The sequence below is a fragment of the Euwallacea similis genome, chromosome 22, assembly GCF_039881205.1.
Source record: "Euwallacea similis isolate ESF13 chromosome 22, ESF131.1, whole genome shotgun sequence".
Classification (NCBI taxonomy): Eukaryota; Metazoa; Arthropoda; class Insecta; order Coleoptera; family Curculionidae; genus Euwallacea; species Euwallacea similis.
The window spans coordinates 14433-42191 of NC_089630.1; the positions used below are offsets into that span (position 1 = coordinate 14433).

Below are 27759 nucleotides of genomic sequence, written 5' to 3' on the forward strand. Positions count from 1 at the left end.
GGGGAATGTTTCCAAAAATATAGACAATACCTATAAAAAGTTACTACATTTCCACAAAATAAGACAATCCTCTCCCCAATCCCAAAAGACCACTTTCCTATTCGTCGGGTAACAGGTTTAGAAATAATCTCACACAAAATCCTTCAATTCTGCTTTTATTAGTTGCAGTCAGAAGAAACACCCTTCTTTTAGTTCTAAAAGCTTCTTAAAAAATAATAATAATAATAATAATAAATAATATACAGTTACCAAATATACCACCACTCCAATGTATCACCTCGACAAGTACTCTTTCGACTCATCAAAAGTAATACAAAAAGAGTCACAAATTTAATAAATATAATATCCAGTTAGTAAAATACAAACAGAAATGTTATCAAAAATCAGTTAAATAATACATAAACCATAGAAAATTAGTTATTTCAATTTTAAATTTCATCTTTTATCAAAAATAACACTTTTCATAATCATAAAATCGAAAATACACTCATTTCCTATCTAGGAACGAAAAGTTTCTTTGCACTTTTACTAAATTCATATGTTTCTCTCAAAAATTCATTAAGAAACTAGTACCCTGCAATGTACTTTCAAATCTTTCCATTTATTTATCCCTTAACCCCTTTTACAATTCAAAAGAATCCACCATTTCTACTTACACGAGCCATGAGCAATGCTAAAGAACCACACAATATCACAAACTGTACTGCTCGAGTACCAATTACACATCTACTCGACTCTCAAATTTAGAGGAAAAAGTACAATTCACTTTTCGTTCCTCACAAAATACTCTTCTTCTCAAATCCCTCGACCTATCACTACTTCTTACTTTTATCACTTACCTACCATTGGATCCTTCCATTTCTCCCTTTTTGCTTTCTCAGTTACTGTATACATTTCATCTGTTTTCTCACAAAATTAATTAAGGAGCTTCAAACCTCCAATGCTTTCTTGAAGACATTGTCCCCTCGACTTATCTTCTGGCACCTATCACCAAATGCAAGTGTTCCGAGTACTTCATCCTTCGGAATCTGAAACAATGACAATTCATTGCACCTAGTCCCATGAGACACCACATAATAATCTTTCGAATCCATCCCTCCTCAGTCATAATACCTACTTTCATAGCTCGGAATGTGCAAATTCTCAAACTATGCAAATCTAAAATACAAATAATCCTCAAATACTTCCAAAGGCACCTTTACGTGTTCCACAAATACCTTCATCCGCACACCCTGACAAAGTACGATGGGGTTATGTCCGAGGTGATGGAGCCATGGCTCGTATAACCTCAGTTCATCTTCGAGAATGTTATGTGGAATCCTTCGACCAATTCCAATTTACACCAGTGGGTTACTTCTTGTCCCCAGTTTTCAAAAATTACTTCCGAGACAATCGACACACGTAATCAAAGCCCCAAGGAACGAATTGGGACAGTGTGCAATTTTCACCCCACACAAGTTCTCGACAATGTCTTCAAAAGTATCAAAGTTCTGGTAAACTTCAACTTTCAAATGAGTGGACCGCGTTTTCCACAATTATTATCAATGTTTTAAACAATTACACTTCTTTTCTTAAAAAATTGCCTAAATTTTCAATCGAAATCTTCAAACTTAAAAATAGTAATAAATAAATTAATATAACCTCACTCTACTCTGTCATTCCAAATCGCATGATCGAATTGCGACTTACTTCTCATCTTCTATTTCTCTCGTGTAAATTACCACGGCTGACTGCTAATGCTAACCTAAAATTCGTCAATCGAAACCCGCCAAGAATTATACACCTACAGTAAATGTACAGTGTTGGGGAAATAACTTTGCTACTTTTCTACTACCTATTTTAATCGTGGTTAGTTCCGGTTAGCCTTTCTAATTTTCTAATTCTAAATAATAATTCCTCAATTTACAAACTTTGCTTTTTCCCTTTCTCTTCTTTCCAAATAAAGTTCTCGATCGTCGGTTAAATTTGACAAAGTTATTTCCCTATACCCTGTACAATTCACATAGAACCTACGTCCTAACAGTCTATTTCACACAAGACTAAAGCACTAATAAATTTCTAAAATAATACAAGTTATATCTCACCCACACAGTACGTGAACTACACAAAGAATCTACTACTATAGGAAACGCAGTATAAAATACTAATCAATCCTAAAATGTAGTACAAATTTGGAAAAGTAAACGAACAATTCCCTACCTCTCTTTTTCTTAACTTTCCCAGTTCTAATAAATCCTTTAGAACCGTAAAAGTACCTACTAGTAGTGCCAGTTTAATAATACCCCAATAATTTGCACACGTGGCCCACTTGTGTGCAAATTATGTGGGGCGTCCTAAAAAGGCCCCTTCAGTCTACATAAATATCCTACTTATACATAATTAACGCTATAAAAATATTATCGTATATACACAATATCTTAATTTAAAAACAATTAAGACCATTTCTTTAAAAATCGTTCAAATTCATCTTTCTTTCAATGCTTTCTTAAGAAGACCTTATTCGCTATATCGTTTAAATTCATCCTATCACTTTGCCCACTATATTCAAACCCTCCTCAAAATAAACCAATCATGTTTTCCACCTTTTTTCTTATCTCTTCTCTTCTCTTCTCCAATGAATACTGCACCACAGTGCTCCAATCTCTACTTCTCACTTGACTTGTCCACTGCTGGAAATGCTTTTTTCTTCCAAGTCTTTTTCCTCATCTTTCAGAATAAATCTTATCTCCATTCACCAGTTCCGGCCCCTTCCTAAGCCTCTTTCAAATCTTCCCCTTTGTCCTTAGTTCCAGTTACATCCTTTCTAAGACCTCACAATTTCGGTGAATAAATTTCGTTCACCATTTTGTCCAAGGATCCCCAAGTATTGCTTAAAAACAGACTTTTTTCCAAATATCCTCCGGGAAAAATTCCTCAAATGGCTTTTCTACGCCCTAAAGTTCCTCTACAATTTTAGGAAGCTCCTAGCTGACACATATCTAATGACTACATACTAACACTAATGAAATATAATAATGCAACTTCCCTTATTCTATCCCTCCAAACGTGTTTCTCACAAGTTACCTAATACCCTTATAAATATCACTAATTTTAATTTACATGTTCCTTCTAAAAGCTCTAATTACTTCCCTCTGAAATACATGTACTTTCTTACTCTTATCCTTGAAATTCACAAGAAATAATCTTTACTTTCTTATTAACTATAAATACATAAATAACCTAGTGGCAAATTCTACTTTTCCAATATACATTCCTTCCCATTTTTCTTACATATGCTCAAGTTATCCTTCCATATAATAAATAATGTCCTATTCTTATGTTTAAATCCCTCCTCTTCTTTCGCACCCACCATTTACTTCTAATTCCTATCTTTTCCAATTTCTCTCGAGTTTTGCAGTTTTACATTCTATGTGCATGTTTCTGTTACATTTTTCCACCTACATCCCCTCCCTCAAAAGAAAAATTGCCTAAAAAGTCCTTTCCTATGTCCCTACCTACTTAAACTTACTATGAATACCCCTAATATCTTAACAGAATTACTTCACCTAACATATGCATCGACAATTTCAAATTTACAATTCTCTTTTAAATACATAATTCCTGTACCTTCACAAAAATCACCAGTACCTTTACACTATGCTTTCCTATCTGATATAAATATTCAAATCATCTAAACAATTACAAAAATGTACCTAGTTTTTTCCCATAAAAAATAATATATCCAGTTTACTTTCTATCCTAAATTACTACATCTTTATCCCTAACACTTAAATAATAATCATAATGTAATTCACAATTCCTACAATATCTACTAATTTAAAAATAATATACTTTCCCTATGTTTATAATCTTCAATTTATAATACCCCCTGTTATCTTATCTTTTAAAACAATTATTTCAAATAAGCCAAATAATTCTTATAATGGTGAACATTTCACCATACATTTCCAAATATCAATCAAACACTCTATCTACTGTGCTGTTACAAATTCAAAATAAATTTACTATATACTTTATAATAATACCATCCTCTAATTAAATACTCTACTTTCTCAAATTTCAATTCCACAATAATCCATAAGTTATGGTACAATTTTTCACATATTTCCTTTTAAATTAATCAAATATCCTTCTGATACATCAAAATAACTAGAAACTAGGAAATTCTTAATTAACTTTCAAAATTAAACTCACAAATTACTTATTAACTACAAGCAAATTCCTATTCTTCTTAACATAAGAAAGCAATCTCGTAATAATCCACTTATTTGCAATCCTCCAAATCTCACAATCTCCTTCCTTGTGAAAAAATACTTTGGCCCTTATCTTTTTCCCTTTCCTGGGCCCCAGTCAGCTTCTTCGATCATTTTCACTTTTGCTGTTCTCGTAATTTCCTACTTCTCTCTTGCCAAAGTTCCATGTATCCATCTAGTGAGCTTCCTCTTTCCTTCCCTTATAAATCTTATTCTTTTTGCTAAGAGGAAATAAATAAACCACTGTCCTTCGATAAAACTACAAAGTACTACCTTGCTATCTTTTTGCCCTTAACTTAAGTTCTTTTGAATCCGACTACTCCGGTGAAAAATCTATCCTTCCTATCCTTGAATTTGGGCAATAATCCAACTTTCGATACAAGTTTTTGGTAAAGTTCCTTGTCTATATCTCTGGCCCCTCCGTCATTGGTGATCTGTCGAGGAAATCCACTATGATCTTAATGGTTCCATCATTTTATGTCAAAACTGTGGGGCAACCCACCTTCTTTCTTCCTAATTTGTAGGTTAAATGTTCGATCCTTCCTGCTGGGTTTTCTGTTGAAGAACCTCACTACTAATCTGGTGCTCGTAAACCTAACCTAAAAGGTATTTGCTCCAGACCCTTTCTTTCTGTGTTCTGTTTTTCGATGAGCCCCTCCGTTTGCTTCCTGGAAATTTATGCTTTTAGATCCTTAATTTACCTCTTTGTTGTAATATTTCTCCATCCACGATCCCATTTCGAATTCCACTGCTCAAGTTATCCTTCCATATAATAAATAATGTCCTATTCTTATGTTTAAATCCCTCCTCTTCTTTCGCACCCACCATTTACTTCTAATTCCTATCTTTTCCAATTTCTCTCAAGTTTTGCAGTTTTACATTCTATGTGCATGTTTCTGTTACATTTTTCCACCTACATTCCCTCCCTCAAAAGAAAAATTGCCTAAAAAGTCCTTTCCTATGTCCCTACCTACTTAAACTTACTATGAATACCCCTAATGTCTTAACCGAATTACTTCACCTAACATATGCATCGACAATTTCAAATACATAATTCCTGTACCTTCACAAAAATCATCAGTACCTTTACACTAAGCTTTCCTATCTGATATAAATATTCAAATCATCTAAACAATTACAAATCATGTACCTAGTTTTTCCTATAAAAAATAATACATCCATTTACTTTCTATTCTAAAGTACTACATCTTTATCCCTAACACTTAAATAATAATCACAATGTAATTCACAATTCCTACAATATCTACTAATTTAAAAATAATATGCTTTCCCTATGTGTATCTAAATAAAATCTAATCCTCAATTATTTCAAATAATACTTATAATGGTGAATCTTTCACCTTACATTTCCAAATATCAATAAAACACCCTATCTACTGTGCTAAGTTACAAATTCCAAATAAAATCACCCTTTACAGTAATATGGTGCCCCAATTAAATACTCTACTTTCTCAAATTACAATTCCACAAGTCAATCCATTAGTTATGGTACAATTTTTCACACATGTCCTTTTTAAATTAATCAAATATCTTTCTGATACATCAAAATAACTAGAAACTAAGAAATTCTTAATTCACTTTCAAAACTAAACCCACAAATTACTTATTAACTACTAGCAAAGTCCTATTCTTCTTAAGACAAAAAAGCAATCTCGTAATAGTACACTTACTTGCAATCCTCCAAATCTCACAATCTCCTCCCTTCTGAAAAAATACTTTGGCCCTTTTCTTTTTCCCTTTCCTGGGCCCCAGTCAGCTTCTTCGATCATTTTCACTTTTGCTGTTCTCGTAATTTCCTACTTCTCTCTTGCCAAAGTTCCATGTATCCATCTAGTGAGCTTCCTCTTTCCTTCCCTTATAAATCTTATTCTTTTTGCTAAGAGGAAATAAATAAACCACTGTCCTTCGATAAAACTACAAAGTACTACCTTGCTATCTTTTTGCCCTTAACTTAAGTTCTTTTGAATCCGACTACTCCGGTGAAAAATCTATCTTTCCTATCCTTGAATGTGAGCAATAATCCAACTTTCGATACAAGTTTTTGGTAAAGTTCCTTGTCTATATCTCTGGCCCCTCCGTCATTGGTGATCAGTCGAGGAAATCCACTATGATCTTAATGTTTCAATCTTTTTATGTCAAATCTGTGGGGCAACCCACCTTCTTTCTTCCTAATTTGTAGGTTAAATGTTCGATCCTTCCTGCTGGGTTTTCTGTTGAAGAACCTCACTACTAATCTGGTGCTCGTAAACCTAACCTAAAAGGTATTTGCTCCAGACCCTTTCTTTCTGTGTTCTGTTTTTCCGTGAGCCCCTCCGTTTGCTTCCTGTAAATGTTTGCTTTTAGGTCTTTAATTTACCTCTTTCTTTGTAATATTTCCCCATCCACGTTTCCATTTCGAATTCCACTGTTCCAGTAAATATTATCCAAAATTCCGGTATTTCTTTACTTTTTCTTACTCTGTAAATTTCTGGATCCCAATCTTCTCATCTCGAATCCCGTAGATCATCGATTCTTTTATTTTTTAATAAATTAACGTCCAAAATTTTACTTCTTTATTTACTTTTTCGGAATACTCGTGACGATCCGAGAGGTTATCCCGTTCTCGTCTTTTACCGTTTTAACTTCCTTTCCGAACCCTTAAAAGATGGAGCCACGCGAAAAACCCACCGCTTCCAAAGAAACGAGCGTATAGACATTCGCGATTTTCACGATTCCCTTCGTCTTCATCTACTCGGGATTCGAGACCAGTTAACGGCAACGACGCATGTCGCCGCCATCTTATCGGAAAGTGCCGGGAACTAAGGCATCTTTCATGCTGGCCCCATGAAAGATTCCCGCGTTCCCCCGCTTTCTAGGGGATGGCTCCGATGTGTTCTCGACGGTGTCGTTCTGCCGAATCCGAAAAACGAGGGTGAAGACCCCCAAAGAGGGGTCGGTCCAAAGTGGCCGACTCCTCGCCAGGTTACCTGGAGGCCAATCGCCTCCACGTAACTTTGCGTCGCGTCTGTCACTTTGCCGGGCCCTCTTTGGGCCCGGTGTCGTACAGTGTTGCCGGCTTGTGCAAGAAATCCTAAAATTTTAAGAAATTCTAACCCGGATCGAAATCCCCAGTTTCCTCTGCCAACAGTTCCCAATTCCCCCCTTTTCTCTCAAAATAAAAAATCATGTTTTTCAAACCTTCCCCAAATTCACGGTGAAATAGAATAGCACATTCGACAAATTCCTTGTTCCGGGATTTCATTTATCATCATATCTCAAATAGACAAAACCACCCCAGAGGTGTTTCGGGCAGTAAATCTGTTAAAAAACCACTAATAAATCGATCATGTATCAATTATTACCGTTCCTTCATCGGTATCCTTTCCTACACGTGTTTCTGTTTCGAAATTTTCATAATAATTGTCAAAAGATCTATTTAAATCGAGTAAATACAAATATTCATGACTCAACAGTAACAATTGATACATCTTCGGTTTATTAGGTGTTTTTTAACACGTTTACTGCCCGAAACACCTCGGGAATGGTTTTTCCTATTTAAAATAGGATGATAAATAATTTCCCTGAGCAATTAATTTGTTAATGTGCTATTTAACCGTGAAATTCAAAGATCAAATGAAAATTAAATCTTTCATTTTCCTTTTGGGAGAAAAGGGAGGAACTGGCAACGTCGCAAAAAAAACCGCGAATCTTCATCTAGGTTAGAATTCCTTCAATTTTAGAACTTGCAATAATAAAACACATCCATGCAATACTAAGCTAAATACTGTGGCCCACTTTTTTGTAACAAAACTTTAAGCGTACTTAGGTAATTTTAATTTAAGAAGGTTATAAATAAAAATAACCTCATTGTTCTAAAATTTTCCACACCCGATATCTTCAAAACAAAACGTTTACGAGCCTATGTTGGTTTGAAATGTTCTTCCCAGTAATTATTCTATGTACTCTTAAAGTCCTGCTACAAAAAAGCAAAAGAACGAATCCAGATAAAAGCTGTATCATAAATCACAAAAACCTTAAGCAATCTTACCTGCAAAAATTATAACTGCATGCAAGCAAATTCCAGTGAAAGCTTCGATAAATATCAAACTTTAAAAACAATTCACTTTATTCTTATTCCACAAATAATAAAGGCCCTTTGGAATAATTAACATCTTAATAAACAATTTTTCTTTGATACCTTTAATAAGGAAACATCTTTTTCCCAAAACATTTAGTAACGAAGCTTCTTTACTGTTTAGACATCATTTTTCCCAAAAACCTTTCTTAACGAAACTTCTTTACTGTTTAAACATTAATTTTCCTAAAACATTTAGTAACGAAGCTTCTTTACGGTTTAAATATCATTTCTCCCCAAAACTTTTAATAAAAAGACAAAACATTCTTTAAAAAATTAGGTATCACTTCACCTATTTAAAATCTTAGTGGTTGTTTCCACCTCTGCTAAAAAGTACTTGCAATTTAATAGAAAACCCCAAAAGAAAATCCTTTTGAAAATAAAATCCACTTATTTTTGTATATTTACACTTTTCCTATAACCCCAGAAATATCAGAGGTGGTTCGTTTTCATATTAACACCCTGTTAAAATACTCTTTCCAATTCTTTTCAATATTATTTTCGTCAACTGCTTAACCCTCAAATCTGACACAATAAGAATTTTAAATTCCTACCTTTGTCTGTCTTCTTCGGGAATACTTCCTTTGGTGGGCACCTTGCACTTTCCCAGATCACACCATCTTTATCGCTGCATTCGAGGTAGACACACACACACACACAATTTCACATCCTTTGGCTGCACTTCTTTTCCTGGAAGGAAAAGAGAGGCTACTATAGCACATACTTTCCACGAAGAATTTAATATTCAATATCCTTAAACATGAGAACTTTGAAATCTTTACATTTCATCGTGGCAAATCCCACTACATGACCCCAGAATATAAGACTCAAAACAATTAGATCTTTATCAAAAAGCTGCTTTACTTGTTAGACAAATTCCTTCATCCACAGCTCGAATAACCTTAGTTTGTCTTCGAGAATGTAGTCATTCCTTTCGTAAGTTCCAGTACCGAGCATATTTACCCACCTCGGCCCCCACGCCTGACGCCCCTGGGTGGGTTCCTTCTTGTTCCCAGTTTTATAAAATAACACTTTTACACCGTAAGCACACCTAATCAAAGTCTCAAAGGACGAATTTGAGCAGTGTGCAGTTATCACCCCACCGGTTCTCCGCGATGTCTTCGAAAGTATCGGAGTTCTGGTAAATTTGTACGTTCAAGTGAATGGACGACATTTTCTACAATTATTGTTCATTTGTCGAACGATTAGACTAATTTTGTTAAAAATTAGTCATACGCCTTAACTTCTTCGAAATACAAAGTAAATATGGCGACGTAACCTCTCTCCGCTCTGTCAAAAAGTTCTTTTTGACAGAAAATGGTCGAGCTACGCGATGCGTTCCTCGCGACCTACTTTTCGTCTTCCGTTTCTCTCGTGCAAACTTCGAACGTCAATTTTCGGTGCAGATGTCGGTTCTGATGGTTCCCTCGGTACGATAACTTCCGAAAATGCGCGGGAATCATCCCGTCCTCTTTCTTTTCGTTACTTCCTCGTCTCCTTGCTTATAAAAGCAATGTTGCAATTTAATATTAATTTCGTCGTCCTTCACAAGTAACTAACGATGACACCCACTTATCCTAATTGTACGGAGTGTTAGGGAAATAACTTTCCTACTTTCATTTCTCTTATTCTAAAGAAGTATCCAAATGAAACAAACTAAAAGACACATTGCCAATTCTTCAAATGTGTCTCTCTTTTTCCAAAGAAATCAAAATAGTTACGTTTACGAATCTTCTTCCTTTTTTCTATTCCGAAGTTATTTCCCCGACACGATGTATAATTAAAATAAAATGACAAATAATGATCTCTCTAACGAAAGACCAAAGCACTCGTGAAAAAATTCTTCCATTTAAAAATAATGTGTAAAACGCACAAATATAAAATACTTTTCCGTGTTTCTTCAAAAGCATAGAAACACAAACTAGCAAACTCGCCACCTGTTTTTGTCTCTACCGTCTCAACTTTACCAGTTCTAATAAATCCTTTAAAACCGTGAAAGTACCTGCTAGTGCCAGTTTAATGTTACCCCAATAATTTGCACACTTGGCCCACTTGTGTGCAAATTATGTGGAGCATCCTATTATCTCTTTTACCTTAGTTTACAATTACAAAAGTTAAAAACTAATAAATATCCTACTTATCCCTAAATAGTATTCTAATTTAGAAATAATTAAGACCATTTCTTTAAAAATCCTTAAAATCTCTAATGTTCTATAATCCATCTTCCTCTTAATGTCTTCTTAAGAAGACCTCTTTCCCCACTCTCCTCGAAATAAACCAATCTTGTTATTTGTCTTTTCTCTTATCTCTTATACAATGACTACTGCAATCTCTACTTCTCGCTTCACTTGCCTAATGCTTTTTTCCTTCAAGTCTTTTCCACTTCTCTTCTTTCAGAAAAAATCTTATCTCCACTGACCATTTCCCTTCCTTCCTGAACTTCTTACAAATTTTTAAAAGCACCGAATCCCTAAATCCTCTAAATTAATCATCCCTAGTTCCAATTAGACCCCTTTTAGGACTCCACAATCTCGGTTTTTTCCCATAGTCAATTTTCCTGACTCCACAATTTCAGTCAATAAATCCTGTTCACCATTTTGTCCAAGAATCCCCAAGTTATCCTGAAAAAACAGTGTTTTTCCAAAGATCTTCCAGGAAAAATTCCCCAAATGGCTTTTCTAAATCCTACAAATTTCTTCTCAAATTTGAAAAAACTCCTAATTGACAACGACTGCTTACTAATACTAATAAAATATAATAAAGTAATAACTTCCCTTATTCTATCATTCCAAATAGGTTTTCCATAAATTATCTCTAATTTTAATGTACGTGTTCATTTGTTCCTTCTAAAAGCTCCTCTTATTTACCTCTCAAATATACATAAGTTCTTCCTCACCTCTACTGTTACAATTCAAAAGTAATAATCTTTACTTTCTTATGAACTATAAATACATAAATGATCTGATGGCAAATTCTACTTTTCTAATATACATTCTTTCTCATTCATTCCCATTTTTCTTACAAATGCTTTTATTATCCTTCCATATAATAAATAAAGTCCTATTCTTATGTTTAAATCCCTACTCTTCTTTCGCATCCACCCTTCACACCTAATTGCTATCCTATCCAGTTTCTTTGAAGTTTTACTTTCTGTTTGCATGTTTCTCGTACATTTTTCCACTCCCTCAAAAGAAAAATACCCTAAGAAATCCAGTACTATATCCCTACCTTTACTTACTATGAATACCTAATATTTTAATACAATTACTTCACTTAGCATATACATCTACAATTTCAAATTTACAATTCGAGTTTATACACATAATTTCTATATCCTCACTAAAATTATTAGTACCTTACCACTATCTTTCCTATCTTATATAAATATTCAAATCATCTAAAAAATTAAATATCAACACTTACAAAAATGTACCTAGTTTTTTCCTATAAAAAATAATATATCCAGTTTACTTTCTATCCTTAACACTTAAATAATAATCATAATGTAATTCACAATTCCTACAATATTTACTAATTCAAAAATAATATACTTTCACTATGTGTATACAAATAAATTCTAATTTTCAATTTATAATAACACCTGTTATCTCACCTTTTAAACAAATTATGTCAAATAATACTTATAATGGTGAATTTTCCAAATATCCATGAAGCACCCTACCTACTTTACTGACATACAAATTCAAAATAAAATTACCCTTTACGGTAGTACGGTGCTCCAACTAAAAACTCTATTTTCTCAAATATTCAATTCCAAAATAATCCATAACTTATGGTACACTTTTTCACACAATTCCTTTTAAATTAATCAAATTTCCTTCTGATGCATCAAAATAACTGGGAAATTCCTATTCCTCTTAAGACAAAAAGCGGTCTCTTAATAATCCACTTACTTGCAATCCTCCAATTTCGGTATCTCCTTCCTTGTGAAAAAATATTTTGGCTGCCTTTCTTTTTCTCCTTACTCGGCCCCAGTCAGCTTTTTCGATCATTTTCACTTTTGCTGTTCTTGTAATTTCCAATTTTTGTCTTTCAAATTTCCATGTATCCAAGTAACCACCCTCTTTCCTTCCCTTATAAATCATATCCTTTATGCTAAGAAGAAATAAATAAAACACTATTCTTCGATAAAGCTACAATGTACTACCTTGGTATCTTTTTGCTCTTAACCTATATTCTTTTCGGTCCTCCACTCAAAAATGTGCCTTTCCTATCGATGAATATAGACAATAATCCAACTTTCCTTACAAATTTTGGATAAAGTTAAGTGTGTCTACCTCTGGCTGCTTGGTCATTGTTGATCTGTCGAGGAAATCCTCTATAATCTTAATGGTGTATCTTATTTATATCAAACCTGTGGAGCAACCCACCTTCTTTCTTCCTAAGATCTAGGATAAACTTTCGATCTAACCTCTTAGGTTTTCCTTTGAGGACCCTCACTACTAATCTCCTGCTCGTAAACCTAACCAAAAAGGTACTTGTTCCAGACCATTTCTTTCTGTATTCTGTTTTTTAATAACTCCCTCTGTTTGCTTTCTGGAAATGTATGCTTTTAAGTCCTTAATTTACCTTTTTGTTGTAATATTTTCCCATCCACGGTACCATTTCCAATTCCGTTGTTGGAGTAAATATTATCCAAAAATCCAGTATTTCTTTACTTTTTCTCACTCTGGAAATTTCTGGATCCCAATCTTCTAATCTTGAATCCCGTAGATAATCAATTCTTTTATTTTTTAATAATTAACTTCCAAAATTTTACATCTTTATTTACTTTTTCGGAATACTCGTGACGATCTGAGAGGTTATCCCATTCTCGTCTTTTACCGTTTTAACTACCTTTCCGAACCCTTAAAAGATGGAGCCACGCGAAAAACCCACCGCTTCCAAAGAAACAAGTGTATAGACATTCGCGCTTTTGCCGATTCCCACCGTCTTCATCTACTCGGGATTCGAGACCAGTTAACGGCAGCGGCGCATGTCGCCGCCATCTTTTCGGAGAGCGCCGGGAACAAAGGCCTTATTCATGCTGGCCCCATGAATAATTCCCGCGTTCCCCCGTTCTCTAAGGGGATGACTCCGATATGTCGACGTTGTCGTTCTGCCGAATCCGAAAAACGAGGTTGAAGACCCCCAAAGAGGGGTCGGCCAAACTGGCCGACTCCTCGCCAAGTTACCTGGAGGCCAATCGCCTCCACGTAACTTTGCGTCGCGTCCGTCACTTTGTCCGGGCCCTCTTTGGGCCCGGTGCCGTACAGTGTTGCCGGCTTGTGCAAGAAATCCTAAAAATTTAAGAAATTCTAACCCGGATCAAAATCCCCAGTTTCCCCTGCCAACAGTTCCCAATTCCCCCTTTTCTCTCAAAATCATTTTCACACCTTCCCCAAACCGGGAATTCATTCATCATCATTAGACAAAATCACCCCCGAGTTGTTTCGGGCAGTATGTGTTAAAAAACCACTAATAAATCAATCATGTATCAATTATTACCATTCCTTCCTCGGTATCCTTTACTACACGTGTTTTTGTTTCCAAATTTTCATAATAATTATTAAAACAACCATTTAAATCGAATAAATGCAAATACTCATGACCTAATAGTAATAATTGATACATCTTCGGTTTCTTAGGTGTTTTTTAATACGTTTACTGCCCGAAACACCTCGGGGATGGTTTTTCCTATTTAAAATAGGATGATAATTAATTTCCCTGAGCAATCAATTTGTTAAATGTGTTATTTAACCGTCAAATTCAAAGATAAAATGAAAATTAAATAATCCATTTTCGTTTTCGGAGAAAAGGGAGGAACTGGCAACGTTGCAAAAAAAACCGCGAATCCTCATCTAGGTTAGAATTCCTTCAATTTTAGAACTTGCAATAATAAAACACACCATGAAATACTAAATACACTGGCCCACCTTTTTGTAACAAAACGTTAATAGTACATAGGTCATTTTAATTTAAGAACGTTATGAAAATAACCTCATTGTTCTAAAATTTTCCACACCCGATATCTTCAAAACAAAACGTTTAGGAGCCTATGTTGGTTTGAAATGTTCTTCCAAGTAATTATTCTATGTACTCTTAAAGTCTTACTACAAAAAAGCAAAAGAACAAATTGAGGTAAAAGCTGTTTCATAAATCACAAAAACCTTAAGCAAACTTACCTGCAAAAATTATAACTGCATGCAAGCAAATTCAAGTAAAAGCTTCGATAAATATCAAAGTTTAAAAACAATTCACTTTATTCTTATTCGACAAATAATAAAGACCCTTTGGAATAATTAACCTCTTAATAAACAATTTTTCTTTGATACCTTTAATAAGGAAACATCCTTTTTCCCAAAACATTTAGTAACGAAACTTCTTTACGGCTTAAACTTCAATTTTCCCAAAACCTTTCCAGAAAACCAAAAAAATTTTAAAAAAACCTTTCAAATAAGGTATCACTCAATCTTGCTACCTATTTACAATTTCCAATTTTATTCTTACTGGTTCTTTCCCTTCGTACTAGAAAGTACTTGCAATTTAATAAAAAAAACTCCAAAAGAATGTCCCCCTTCAAAATAAAATCCCCTTATTTTTGTATATTTACACTTTTTCTATAATCCCAGAAATATCAAATGTGATTCGTTCTCAAATTAACTCACTGTTTTAATACTCTTTCGATTCGTTTTGAATATAAATTGTTTCTTTGATAACAATTATATTCTTCCTTTGCATAGTAACACTCCCTCAAATCTAGCAGCATAAAAATTTTAAATTCCTACCTTTTTCTGTCGCCGTCAGCTATACTTCCACCAGCAAACAGCTTCCACTTTCGGAGATGGCACGATCATTTCACTGCATTTAGGACGAACACAGACACACACACACACACACTATTTCACATCCTTTGGCTGCAGTTCTTGTCCTGGAAAGAAAAGAGAGGCAGCTATAGTACATAGGTTTCCACGAAGAATATAATATTCAATACCATTACTTAAACACCAGAACGTTGGAATCTTTGCAACTCACATTAAATAACCCCAGAGTACAAGTACCGATTAACTCAAAACAATCACATCTTTATCAAAAAGTTGCTTTACATTTTAGACAAATTACCACACGGTTATGTTCAACATAATATAACCACAGCTCTTATAACCTTAGTTTACCTTCGAGAAGTCAATCGATCGTTTAATAAGTTGGTGCACTAAGCATATCTACCCACCTTGGCCCCCGCACATCACACCTCTGGGTTGCTTCTTGTTCCCAGTTTTATAAAATAACACTTTTACACCGTAAGTACACGTAATCAAAGTCTCAAAGCACGAATTTGGGCAGTGACCAATTATCACCACAGAAATTTCGACACTGTCTTCAAAAGTATCAAAGTTCTGGTAAACTTGTACGTTCAAGTGAATGGACGACATTTTCGACAATTATTGTTCATTCTTTAAACAATTCGACCTCTTTTCTTAAAAAATTGCTTAAATGTTTAATCGAAATCTTCAAAGTTAAAAGTAGTAATAAATAAAGCAATATAACCTCACTCTACCCTGTCGTTCAAATTCGTACGATCCCGCTGCGACCTACTTTTCATCTTCTATTTCTCTCGTGTAAAATTCCACAGCTGACTCTACTAATGATTCAACTTCGAATGGCCATTTTAAATGACTCAGTTTAATAGTTCCCTTCTTTACGACGACGTCCAAAAATTAAATCTCCTCAAATATCACGGTAATTTCCCTATTTGCTTTACTTTCTCATTAAATACAAAAGCAACGTTACGTTTCTAGCTTCGTCAATCCCAACTCGCCGGGGATTACACGCACCCGCCGTAAATATACAGTATAATATACAGTGTTAGGGAAATAACTTTGCTACCTTCGTACTTCCCATTCTAATCCTGGTTAGTTCGGGTTAGCCATTCTAATTTTCTAATTCTAAATAATAATTCGTCAATTTACAAACTTTTCTCTTTCCTGTTCAAAAGAACTCTTCGTTCCAAATAATGTTCTCGATCGTCGGTTAAATTTGACAAAGTTATTTCCCTATACCCTGTACAATTAAAATAGAACCTACGTCCTAACAGTCTATTTCACACAAGACTAAAGCACTAATAAAATTCTGAAATAATACAAATTATATCTCACCAGCACAGTGTGTAGACTACATAAAGAATCTACTACTGTAGGAAACAAAGTATAAAATATTAATCAATCATAAAATGTAGTAAAAACACGAAAAAGCAGACTAGCAAATTCCCAGTTCTAATAAATCCTTTAAAACCGTAATAGTACCTGTTGGTGCCAGTTTAATGTTACTCCAATAATTTGTACACGTGGCCCACTTGTGTGTAAATTATGTGGAGCATCCTATTATCTTAAAAAGGCTACGTCAGCCTACCCTCCTCTGTCCCTCTTATTATCTCTTTTGCGTTAGTTTACAATTACAAAAGTTAAAAACTAATAAATATCCTACTTATACGTAAACAACATTATAAAAAATTATCATACATAATGTTAATTTAGAAACAATTAAAATAATTTCTTTAAAAATCTTTCAAATCTATAACGCTCTATAATCCATCTTCCTTTTAATATTTTTTAAAGAAAACCTCATTTGCCATATCGTCCAAATTCATCCCTTTATTTTACACACGATTCCACTTGTTCAAACCCTCCTCAAAATAAACCAATCTTGTTTTCCACCTTCTCTCTTATATCTTCTCCAATGAATACTGCACCCCCGTGCAATCTTTACTTCTCACTTGAATGGTCCACTTGAGTGCTTTTTCCCTCCAAATCTTTTTCCAATTTTCCTCATCTTTCAGAAAAAAATCTTATCTTCCCTGACCAGCTCCGACCCCCTTCCCGAGCTTTTTAAGAATTTTCAAAAACATCAAAACACTAAATCTTCCAAATTCGTCGTCCCTAATTCCACTTAGACCTCACAATTTCGGTTTTTTCCTGTAATTACTTTTCCTAACTTCACGGTTCCAGTGAATATATCTCGTTCACCATTTTGTCCCAGAATCCCCAAGTTATCCTTAAAAACCAGTGTTTTTTCAAAGATCTTCCGAGAAAAATCGCCCCAATGGCTTTTCTAAGCCCTAAAGTTCCTCTACAATTTTAGGAAGCTCCTAGTTGACAATGACTACATACTAACACTAATAAAATATAATAATTTAACTTTCCTTATTCCATACAAGTTTTCCATAAGTTACCTAATACCTTCATTAATATCGTTAATTTTAATATGCTTGCTCATTTGTTCCTTCTGACAGCTCTTCTTACTTCCCTCTGAAATAATTGTTCTTTCTTAGTCTTATCCTCGAAATCCAGGAGGAATAATCTTTGCTGTTAACAAATAATCTACTAACAAATTTCTCTATTCTTTTATGCAGCTATTTGCTTTCCTTCCCATTCTTCTTACATGTCTATATTATCCCTCCATATAATAAATAAAGTCCTATTTTAGTATTTAAATCTCTCCTCTTCTTTCGCATCCACCGTTTACTCCTAATTGCTATCCTACCCAGTGTTTCTTTAAAGTTTTACATTCTATATGCATGTTTCTCGTACATTTTTCCACCTACCTCCCCTCCGTATCTTTTACCTCCCTCAAAAGAAAAATACCCTGAGAAATCCTGTACTATATCCCTACTTTTACTTACTATGAATACCTAACATCTTAACAAAATTACTTCACATAGCATATACATCTACAATTTCAAATTTATAATTCTATTTTATACACGTAATTCCTGTATCTTGACAAAAATTGCTAATACCTTTGCACCATATTTTCTTATCTTATATAAATATTAAAATCGTCTAAAAAATTAAATATCAATAGCTACAGAAATGTATCTATTTTGTCTCCTTAAAAAACTAAACACATAGTCTATTTTCTATCTTAAATTACTACATCCTCCTTACCTATAACACTTAAATAATAATCACAATTTAATTTCCTACAATATCTACTAATGTAACAATATATTTTCACCATTTCTACATAAATCAATTTTAATCTTCAATGTGTAATACCTTCTGTTGTCTCTTACCTTTTAAATAAATTATTTCCAATAAGACAAATAATACTTATAATGGTGAATTTTCCAAATATCCATGAAACACCCTACCTACTATACTCACATACAAATTCAAAATAAAATTACCCTTTACGGTAGTACGGTGCTCTAATTAAACACTCTATTTTTCCAAATATTCAATTCCAAAATAATCCATAAGTTGTGGGACAATTTTTCACACAATTCCTTTTAAATTAATCAAATTTCCTTCTGATGCATCAAAATAACTGGGAAATTCCTATTCCTCTTAAGACAAAAAGCAATCTCCTAATAATCCACTTACTTGCAATCCTCCAAATCTCGTATTTCTCCTTCCTTGTGAAAAAATACTTTGGCTGCCTTTCTTTTTCCCTTTACTCGGCCCCAGTCAGCTTTTTCGATCATTTTCACTTTTGCTCTTCTTGTAATTTCCAATTTTTGTCTTTCAAATTTCCATGTATCCAAGTAACGACTCTCTTTCCTTCCCTTATAAATCATATCCTTTTCGCTAAGAAGAAATAAATAAAGCACTATTCTTCGATAAAGCTACAAAGTACTACCTTGGTATCTTTTTGCTCTTAATCTATATTCTTTTTGGTCCTCCACTCAAAAATGTGCCTTTCCTATCGATGAATATGGACAATAATCCAACTTTCCTTACAAATTTTGGATAAACTTAAGTGTGTCTACCTCTGGCTCCTTGGTCATTGTTGATCTGTCGAGGAAATCCTCTATAATCTTAATGGTGTATCTTATTTATATCAAATCTGTGGAGCAACCCACCTTCTTTCTTCCTAAGATCTAGGATAAACTTTCGATCTAACCTCTTAGGTTTTCCTTTGAGGACCCTCACTACTAATCTCCTGCTCGTAAACCTAACCAAAAAGGTACTTGTTCCAGACCATTTCTTTCTGTGTTCTGTTTTTAATAACTCCCTCTGTTTGCTTTCTGGAAATGTATGCTTTTAGGTCCTTAATTTACCTTTTTGTTGTAATATTTTCCCATCCACGGTACCATTTCCAATTCCGTTGTTAGAGTAAATATTATCCAAAAATCCAGTATTTCTTTACTTTTTCTCACTCTGGAAATTTCTGAATCCCAATCTTCTGATCTTGAATCCCGCAGATAATCAATTTTCTTATTATTTAATAATTAACGTCCAAAATTTTACATCTTTATTTACTTTTTCGGAATACTCGTGACGATCTGAGAGGTTATCCCATTCTCGTCTTTTACCGTTTTAACTACCTTTCCGAACCCTTAAAAGATGGCGCCACGCGAAAAACCCACCGCTTCCAAAGAAACAAGCGTATAGACATTCGCGATTTTCACGACCCCCTTCGTCTTCTTCTACTCGGGATTCGAGACCAGTTAACGGCAGCGGCGCATGTCGCCGCCATCTTTTCGGAGAGCGCCGGGAACAAAGGCCTTATTCATGCTGGCCCCATGAATAATTCCCGCGTTCCCCCGCTCTCTAAGGGGATGACTCCGATATGTCGACGTTGTCGTTCTGCCGAATCCGAAAAACGAGGTTGAAGACCCCCAAAGAGGGGTCGGCCAAACTGGCCGACTCCTCGCCAAGTTACCTGGAGGCCAATCGCCTCCACGTAACTTTGCGTCGCGTCCGTCACTTTGTCCGGGCCCTCTTTGGGCCCGGTGCCGTACAGTGTTGCCGGCTTGTGCAAGAAATCCTAAAATTTTAAGAAATTCTAACCCGGATCAAAATCCCCAGTTCTCTGCAAAAATATCCCCCATTCCCCCCTTTCTCTCAAAAATTATCATTTTCACACCTTCCCCAAATTCACGGTGAAATAGCACATTCAACAAATTCCCTGTTCCGGAAATTCATTCATCATCATATCTCAAATAGACAAAACCACCCCAGGTGTTTCGGGCAGTAAATGTGTTAAAAAACCACTAATAAATCAATCATGTATCAATTATTACTATTCCTTCCTCGGTATCCTTTACTACACGTGTTTTTGTTTCCAAATTTTCATAATAATTATTAAAACAACCATTTAAATCGAGTAAATGCAAATACTCATGACCTAATAGTAATAATTGATACATCATCGGTTTCTTAGGTGTTTTTTAACACATTAACTGCCCGAAACACCTCTGGGATGGTTTTTCCTATTTAAAATATGATGATAAATAATTTCCCTGAGCAATGAATTTGTTAAATGTGCTATTTCACCGTGAAATTCAAAGATCAAATGAAAATTAAATCATTCATTTTCGTTTTGGGAGAAAAGGGAGGAACTGGCAACGTCGCAAAAAAAACCGCGAATCTTCATCTAGGTTAGAATTCCTTCAATTTTAGAACTTGCAATAATAAAACACAACATGAAATACTAAATACCGTGGCCCACTTTTTTGTAACAAAACGTTAATAGTACATAGGTAATTTTAATTTAAGAACGTTATGAAAATAACCTCATTGTTCTAAAATTTTCTACACCCGATATCTTCAAAACCAAACGTTTACGAGCCTATGTTGGTATGAAATGTTCTTCCAAGTAATTATTCTATGCACTCTTAAAGTCCTGCTACAAAAAAGCAAAAGAACAAATCGAGGTAAAAGCTGTATGATAAATCACAAAAACCTTAAGCAAACTTACCTGCAAAAATTACAACTACTTGCAAACAAATTCAAGTAAAAGCTTCCATAAATATCAAAGTTTAAAAACAATTCACTTTATTCTTATTCAACAAATAATAAAGGCCCTTTGGAATAATTAACATCTTAATAAATAATTTTTCTTGAATACCTTTAATAAGGAAACATCATTTTTCCCAAAACATTTAGTAACGAAGTTTCTTTACGGTTTAAACATCATTTTTCCCAAAACCTTTCAATAAAACGAAAAAAAATAAATAAAAAAATTAGATATCACTCAACCTATTTAAAATCTTAGTGATTGTTCCCATCCCTACAAGAAAGTATTTGCAATTTAATACCAAACCCCAAAAGAAAGTCCCCCTTGGAAATAAAATCCTCTTATTTTTGTATATTAACACCTTTTCTATAATCCCAGAAATATCAAGTGGTTCGTTTCCAAATTAATACACTGTTGTAATACTCGTTCAATTCTTTTCGATATAAATTACTTCTTTGATAACAATTATTTTCTTTCGTTGCATAGTAACTCTCCTTCAAATCTAACACCATAAAAATTTTAAATTCCTACCTTTTTCTGTCGCCATCAGCAATACTTCCACCAGCAAACAGTTTCCACTTTCTGAGATGACACAATCATTTCACTGCATTCCGAGTGGACACACACACGCACACACAATTTCACATCCTTTTGCTGCGGTTCTTGTCCTGAAAAGAAAAGAGAGGAAACTATAGTACATACGTTTTACACGAAGAATATAATATTCAATAGCATTAGTTAAACACAAGAATATTGGGATCTCACCAATCTTGCAACTCAACACTAGACAACCTCAAATTACAAGTACAAGTTGAATCATAACAGTATGATCTTTATCAAAAAGCTGCTTTAAGGCGGTACCCAAAATAAGTTTTCCTTGCGTTAGAAAAAAGTCAAATTTATCTAATCTGCGAATACTACAATAGTTATTGAAAGTTGACAATTACTAAAAACTCCTTTGACAATTAGTTTCTTCTCTTTCTTACCTCTTAATTTCTAATTCCACGGATATTCTATGGATCGACTAAGATGACACCACTTTTATTGTTGTGCTTTTCAATTTTAAATTCCACATTTTCTTTTCAAACGCACGCTTTTAAGTTAATTTGTTAATTTCCACATTTCGATATAAATAAACAAACAAAAAACTCTTACAGTACAATTATAAAAAAATGTCATTATTGTCATGCACGATGCACAGAAAATTACCACAAACAAGAAATCTACAAGTTTACACGAAGAAGAAATCTGCAAAAACACACCAAAAAGAAATCTGCAAAACCACACAAAGAAGAAACTTGCAACCCAGATTCCCAGATGGCACCACACAGAAAAATCTCTCTTCTTTCGCATCCACCATTTAATCCTAATTGGTCCTGCTATGAATACCCATTGTCTTAACGCAATTATTTCACATAACATATGCATTAAGCAATTCCAAATTTACAATTCTATTTTATACGCATAACTCCTGTATCGTGATAAAAATCATTAGTACCTTTGCACTATGTGTTCTTATCTTATATACATATTAAAATCATCTAAAAAATTAAATATGAATACCTACCGAATCTCCTTAAAAATAATATATAGTCTATTTTCTATCTTAAATTACTACATATTCCTGATCCATAACACTCAAATAATAATTACGATAAAACGTTAATATTTCATAGGTAAATTTATTTTAAGAAAGTATGAAAAATAATTAAAATTTCTTCTAAAGTTTTCCACACCCAATTCATTAAACAAAACGTTTATGAACCTATATTGGTATGAAACGTTCTTAAAAGGAATTATTCTATTCACTTTTAAAGTCTTACTACAAAAAAGTAAAAGAACAAATCAAGATAAAAGCTGTATGATAAATCACAAAAACCTTAAGCAAATTTACCTGCAAAAATTACAACTACGTGCAAGCAAACTCAAATAAAAGCTTCAATAAATATCAAAATTTAAAAACAATTCACTTTATTCTCATTCAACAAATAATAAAGGCCCTTTGGAATAATTAACATCTTAATAAACAATTTTTCTTGAATACCTTTAATAAGGAAACATCATTTTTCCTAAAAACCTTTCATAACGAAACTTCTTTACAGTTTAAACATCAATTTTCCTAAAACATTTAGTAACGAAGCTTATTTACGGTTTAAATATAATTTCTCCCCAAAACCTTTTAATAAAAAGAAAAAAAATAAATAAAAAAATTAGGTATCACTCAACCTATTTAAAATCTTAGTGATTGTTCCTCCCCTGCTAGAAAGTACTTGCAATTTAATACCAAACCCCAAAAGAAAGTCCCCCTTGGAAATAAAATCCTCTTATTTTTGTATATTAACACGTTTTCTATAATCCCAGAAATATCAAGTGGTTCGTTTCCAAATTAATACACTGTTGTAATACTCATTCAATTCGTTTTCAATATAAATTGCTTCTTTGATAACAATTATTTTCATCAATTGCATGGTAACTCTCATTCAAATCTAGCACCATAAAAATTTTAAATTCCTACCTTTTTCTGCCGCCGTTACAATACTTCCACTAGCACACAGTTTCCACTTTCCGAGATGGCACAATCATTTCACTGCATTCGGGATGGACACACACACACAATTTCACATCCTTTGGCTGTAATTCTTGTCCTGAAAAGAAAAGAGAGGCAACTATAGTACATACGTTTCTACAAAAAATATAATATTCAATATCATTAGTTAACCACAAGAACATTGAAATCTCATCAATCTTACAACTCACACTAGATAACCTCAAAATACAAGTACAAGTTGAATCAAAACAAATTAGATCTTTATCAATAAGCTGCTTTACGACGGTACCCAAAATAAGTTTTCATTGCGTTAGAAAAAAAATACAAATTTATTTAATCTGTAAATTATACAATAGTTATTGAAAGTCTACAATTACTAAAAACTCCTTTGATAATGAGTTTCTTTTCTTTCTTACCTCTTAATTTCTAATTCCACGGATATTCTATGGATCGACTAAGATGACACCACTTTTATTGTTGTGCTTTTCAATTTTAAATTCCACATTTTCTTTTCAAACGCACGCTTTTAAGTTAATTTGTTAACTTCCACATTTCGATATAAATAAACAAACGAAAAACTCTTACAGCACAATTATTTAAAAAATGTCATTATTGTCATGCACGATGTACAGAAAATTACCACAAACAAGAAATCTACAAGTTTACACGAAGAAGAAATCTGCAAAAACACACCAAAAAGAAATCTGCAAAAAAACACCCAAAAGAAATCTGCAAAAACACACAAAGAAACTTGTAACCTAGGTTCTCAGATGGCGCCACACATAAAAATATCTTCTTTCGCATCCACCATTTAATCCTAATTCGTTCTACTATGAATACCCATTGTCTTGACACGATTATTTCACATAACGTACGCATCAAACAATTCCAAATTTACAATTCTATTTTATACACATAACTCCTGTATCGTGATAAAAATCATTATTACCTTAGCACTATGTCTTCTTATCTTATATACATATTAAAATCATCTAAAAAATTAAATATTAATACCTACCGAATCTCCTTAAAAATAATATATAGTTCATTTTCTATCTTAAATTACTACATATTCCTGATCCATAACACTTAAATAATAATTACGACAAAACGTTAATAGTTCTTAGGTAAATTTATTTTAAAAAAGTTATGAAAAATAATTAAAATTTCTTCTAAAGTTTTCCACACCCGATATCTTTAAAACGAAACGTTTATGAACCTATATTGGTATGAAACGTTCTTAAAAGTAATTATTCTATTCACTTTTAAGGTCTTACTATAAAAAAGGAAAAAAACAAATTAAAAGTGACGTCCATATGATAATTCACAACAAAGCTTAAGTAAACTTACCACTGCATGCAAGCAAATTCAAGTGTAAGCTTCTAGAAATATCAAAGTGTAAAAACAATTCACTTTATTCTTATTTGACAAATAATAAACGCCCTTTAGAATAATTAACATCTTAATAACTAATTTTTCTTCGATACCATTAATAATGAAGCTTCTTTATACTTTAAACATTATTTTTCCTAAAAAAACCTTTCAAATTAGGTATCACTCAACTTTGCTACCCATTTTAAATCTTAGTGGTTTTTTTCACCCCTACTAAAAAGTACTTCCAATTTAATAAAAAAATCCCAAAGAAAAACATCCCTCTTGAAAATAAAATCCACTTATTTTTGTATATTAACACATTTTCTATAATCCCAGAAATATCAAAAGTGGGGCGTTTTCAAATTAACTCGCTGTTGTAATATTCATACAATTTTGAAAATAAATTATTTCTTTGATAACAATTATTTTCATCCCTTGCATAGTAACTCTTGTTCAAATCTAAAACCATAAAAATTTTAAATTCCTACCTTTTTCTGTTGCTGTCAGGAATACTTCCACTAGCAGGCAACTTGCACTTTCCTAGATATGGTACAATCTTTTTCGCTGCATTCATGGTGGAACCACAATTTCATATCTTTGGCTGCAGTTCTTGTCCTGAAAAGAAGAGACAGGCAGCTATAGTACGTATCTTTCTACGAAGAATGTAATATTCAAAATATCATTAATTAAACACAAAAGTATTGGAATCCCACTAATCTTGCAACTCACACGAGATAACCTGTAATGACAAGTACAAGGTGAGGCAAAACAATGATCTTTATGAAAAAACTTTTTTACGACGGTACCAAAAATAAGTTTTGATTGCATTAGAAAAAAGGGATATTTATTACTAGTTTGTATGGTCTGTAAGTATTAGTATAGGTACTGGAAATAGAGAATTATTGAAAACTCCTTCGGCAGTGGGTTTGTTTTCTATTTTACCTCCTAGTTCCAAATTCTACAGATACTCTATCGTTCGACTAAGATGACACCTCTTTTGTTTTTTGCTTTTCAAGTTTAAATTCCACATTTTCCGTTCAAACGCACACTTTTAAGTTCATTTTCACATTTCAATTAATATAAACAAACGAAAAACTCTCACAGCACAATTACTGAAAAATGTCATTATTGTTATGCATGATGAACAGAAAATTCCTATAAACAAGAAATCTACAAATGCACACGAAACAGAAATCTGTAAAAGCACACAAAAAAGAAATCTACAAGTATACACAAAGAGAAAAATTTATAACCCACGCTCCCAGATGGCGCCACCCCTAAAAATTCTTTCGCATCCACCATTTAATCCAAATTGATCCCGCTATGAATACCTTATGTCTTGACACAATTATTTCACATAACATATGCGGCAACAATTCCAAATTTACAATTCTATGTTATACACATAACTCCTGTATCGTCACAAAAATCGTTAGTACCTTTCCATTATGTATTCTTATATACATATTAAAATCGTCTAAAAACTTAAATATCAATACGTACAGAAATGTATCTTATTTTTCCCCTTAAAAAATAATATATCACCGATATCTTTAAAACGATGCGTTTATGGGCCTATATTATTTTATAATTATTCTATCCACTGTTAAAGTTCTACTACAAGAAAGTAAAAGAACAAATGAACGTGAAATCTGTTTAATAATTCATGTTAAACCTTAACTGAACGTACTTGGAAGAATTACAGCTGCGTGTAAGGAAATTTAAGTAAAGGCTTCTATAAATATTAAAGTTTAAAAGCGATTAACTTTATCCTTATTTAACAAATAATAAACGCTATTTAAAATAATTAAGATCTTAATAAACAATTTTTTTCCAATACAATTGATAATAAAGCTTGTTTATACTTTGGACGTGATTTTTTAAAAATCTCTCAATGAAAAAAATATATATATTTTTGGAAAGGTAAATAAAACACCTTTCAAGTGGGGTATAATTCAAACTCCATTAGTGGATGCATGCAATTTATTAAAGAACCCTAAAAGAATATTCCCCTTGAAAATAAAATCGACGTGTTTTGGCATATTTACGTATTTTCTGTAATCGCTAAAGGTTCGTTTTCAAATTGATATACTGTATTGTAATAGTGGTTCAATTCATTTTATATGTAAATTGTTTATTCGATAACAAGTTTCTTCAGTTGCATAACTTTAACTGAAGTCTAGCACTGTAAAAATTCAAATTTTTTCCTTTTTACATCAGCTTCAGGAATGCCTCCACTATCGAGGCTGATAGAATCTTTTTCGCCGCGTTCTGATTGGAACGACAATTTCATATCTTTTGGCTGCAGTTTTTGTGCTAAAAAGAAGACAGGCAGCTATAGTACGTACCATTCCACGAAGAATGTAATATTTGATATCGTTAATTATACACAAGAGTATTGGAATCTCACCAATCTTGCAACTCAACACTAGACAACCTCAAATTACAAGTACAAGTTGAATCAAAACAATATGATCTTTATCAAAAAGCTGCTTTCCGACGGCACCCAAAATAAGTTTTCATTGCGTTAGAAAAAAGACAAATTTATTTAATCTGCGAATACTACAATAATTATTGAAAGTAGGCAATTATTAAAACCCTTTGACGATGAGTTTCTTTTCTTTCTTACCTCCTAATTTCTAATTCCACAGATATTCTATCGATCAACTAAAATGACATTCCACTTTTCTTTTTTGCTTTTCAAGTTT

General features: G+C 33.2%; 3 long non-coding RNA genes across 9 annotated transcripts; all 3 read right to left on the reverse strand.

Annotated features, from left to right (window-relative positions):
• Positions 1-891: 891 nt before the first annotated feature.
• On the reverse strand, positions 892-27734 carry LOC136416231 (uncharacterized). 7 transcript variants are annotated; one of them, XR_010752683.1, is made up of 10 exons: positions 25994-26166; positions 25540-25666; positions 23645-23774; positions 21661-21797; positions 15177-15319; positions 8943-9078; positions 6432-6597; positions 6203-6379; positions 5945-6150; positions 904-1028 (listed from the first exon to the last, which is right to left on the reverse strand). It is a non-coding gene; the product is annotated as an uncharacterized lncRNA (long non-coding RNA). The 7 variants fall into 7 exon arrangements; XR_010752689.1 differs by lacking the exons at positions 25540-25666; positions 25994-26166 and adding an exon at positions 27681-27734; XR_010752687.1 differs by lacking the exon at positions 23645-23774.
• On the reverse strand, positions 4282-4994 carry LOC136416229 (uncharacterized). Its single transcript, XR_010752680.1, has 3 exons — positions 4756-4994; positions 4527-4687; positions 4282-4474 (listed from the first exon to the last, which is right to left on the reverse strand). It is a non-coding gene; the product is annotated as an uncharacterized lncRNA (long non-coding RNA).
• On the reverse strand, positions 18777-20213 carry LOC136416232 (uncharacterized). The gene is made up of 3 exons (XR_010752690.1): positions 19250-20213; positions 19027-19197; positions 18777-18974 (listed from the first exon to the last, which is right to left on the reverse strand). It is a non-coding gene; the product is annotated as an uncharacterized lncRNA (long non-coding RNA).
• Positions 27735-27759: the final 25 nt, after the last annotated feature.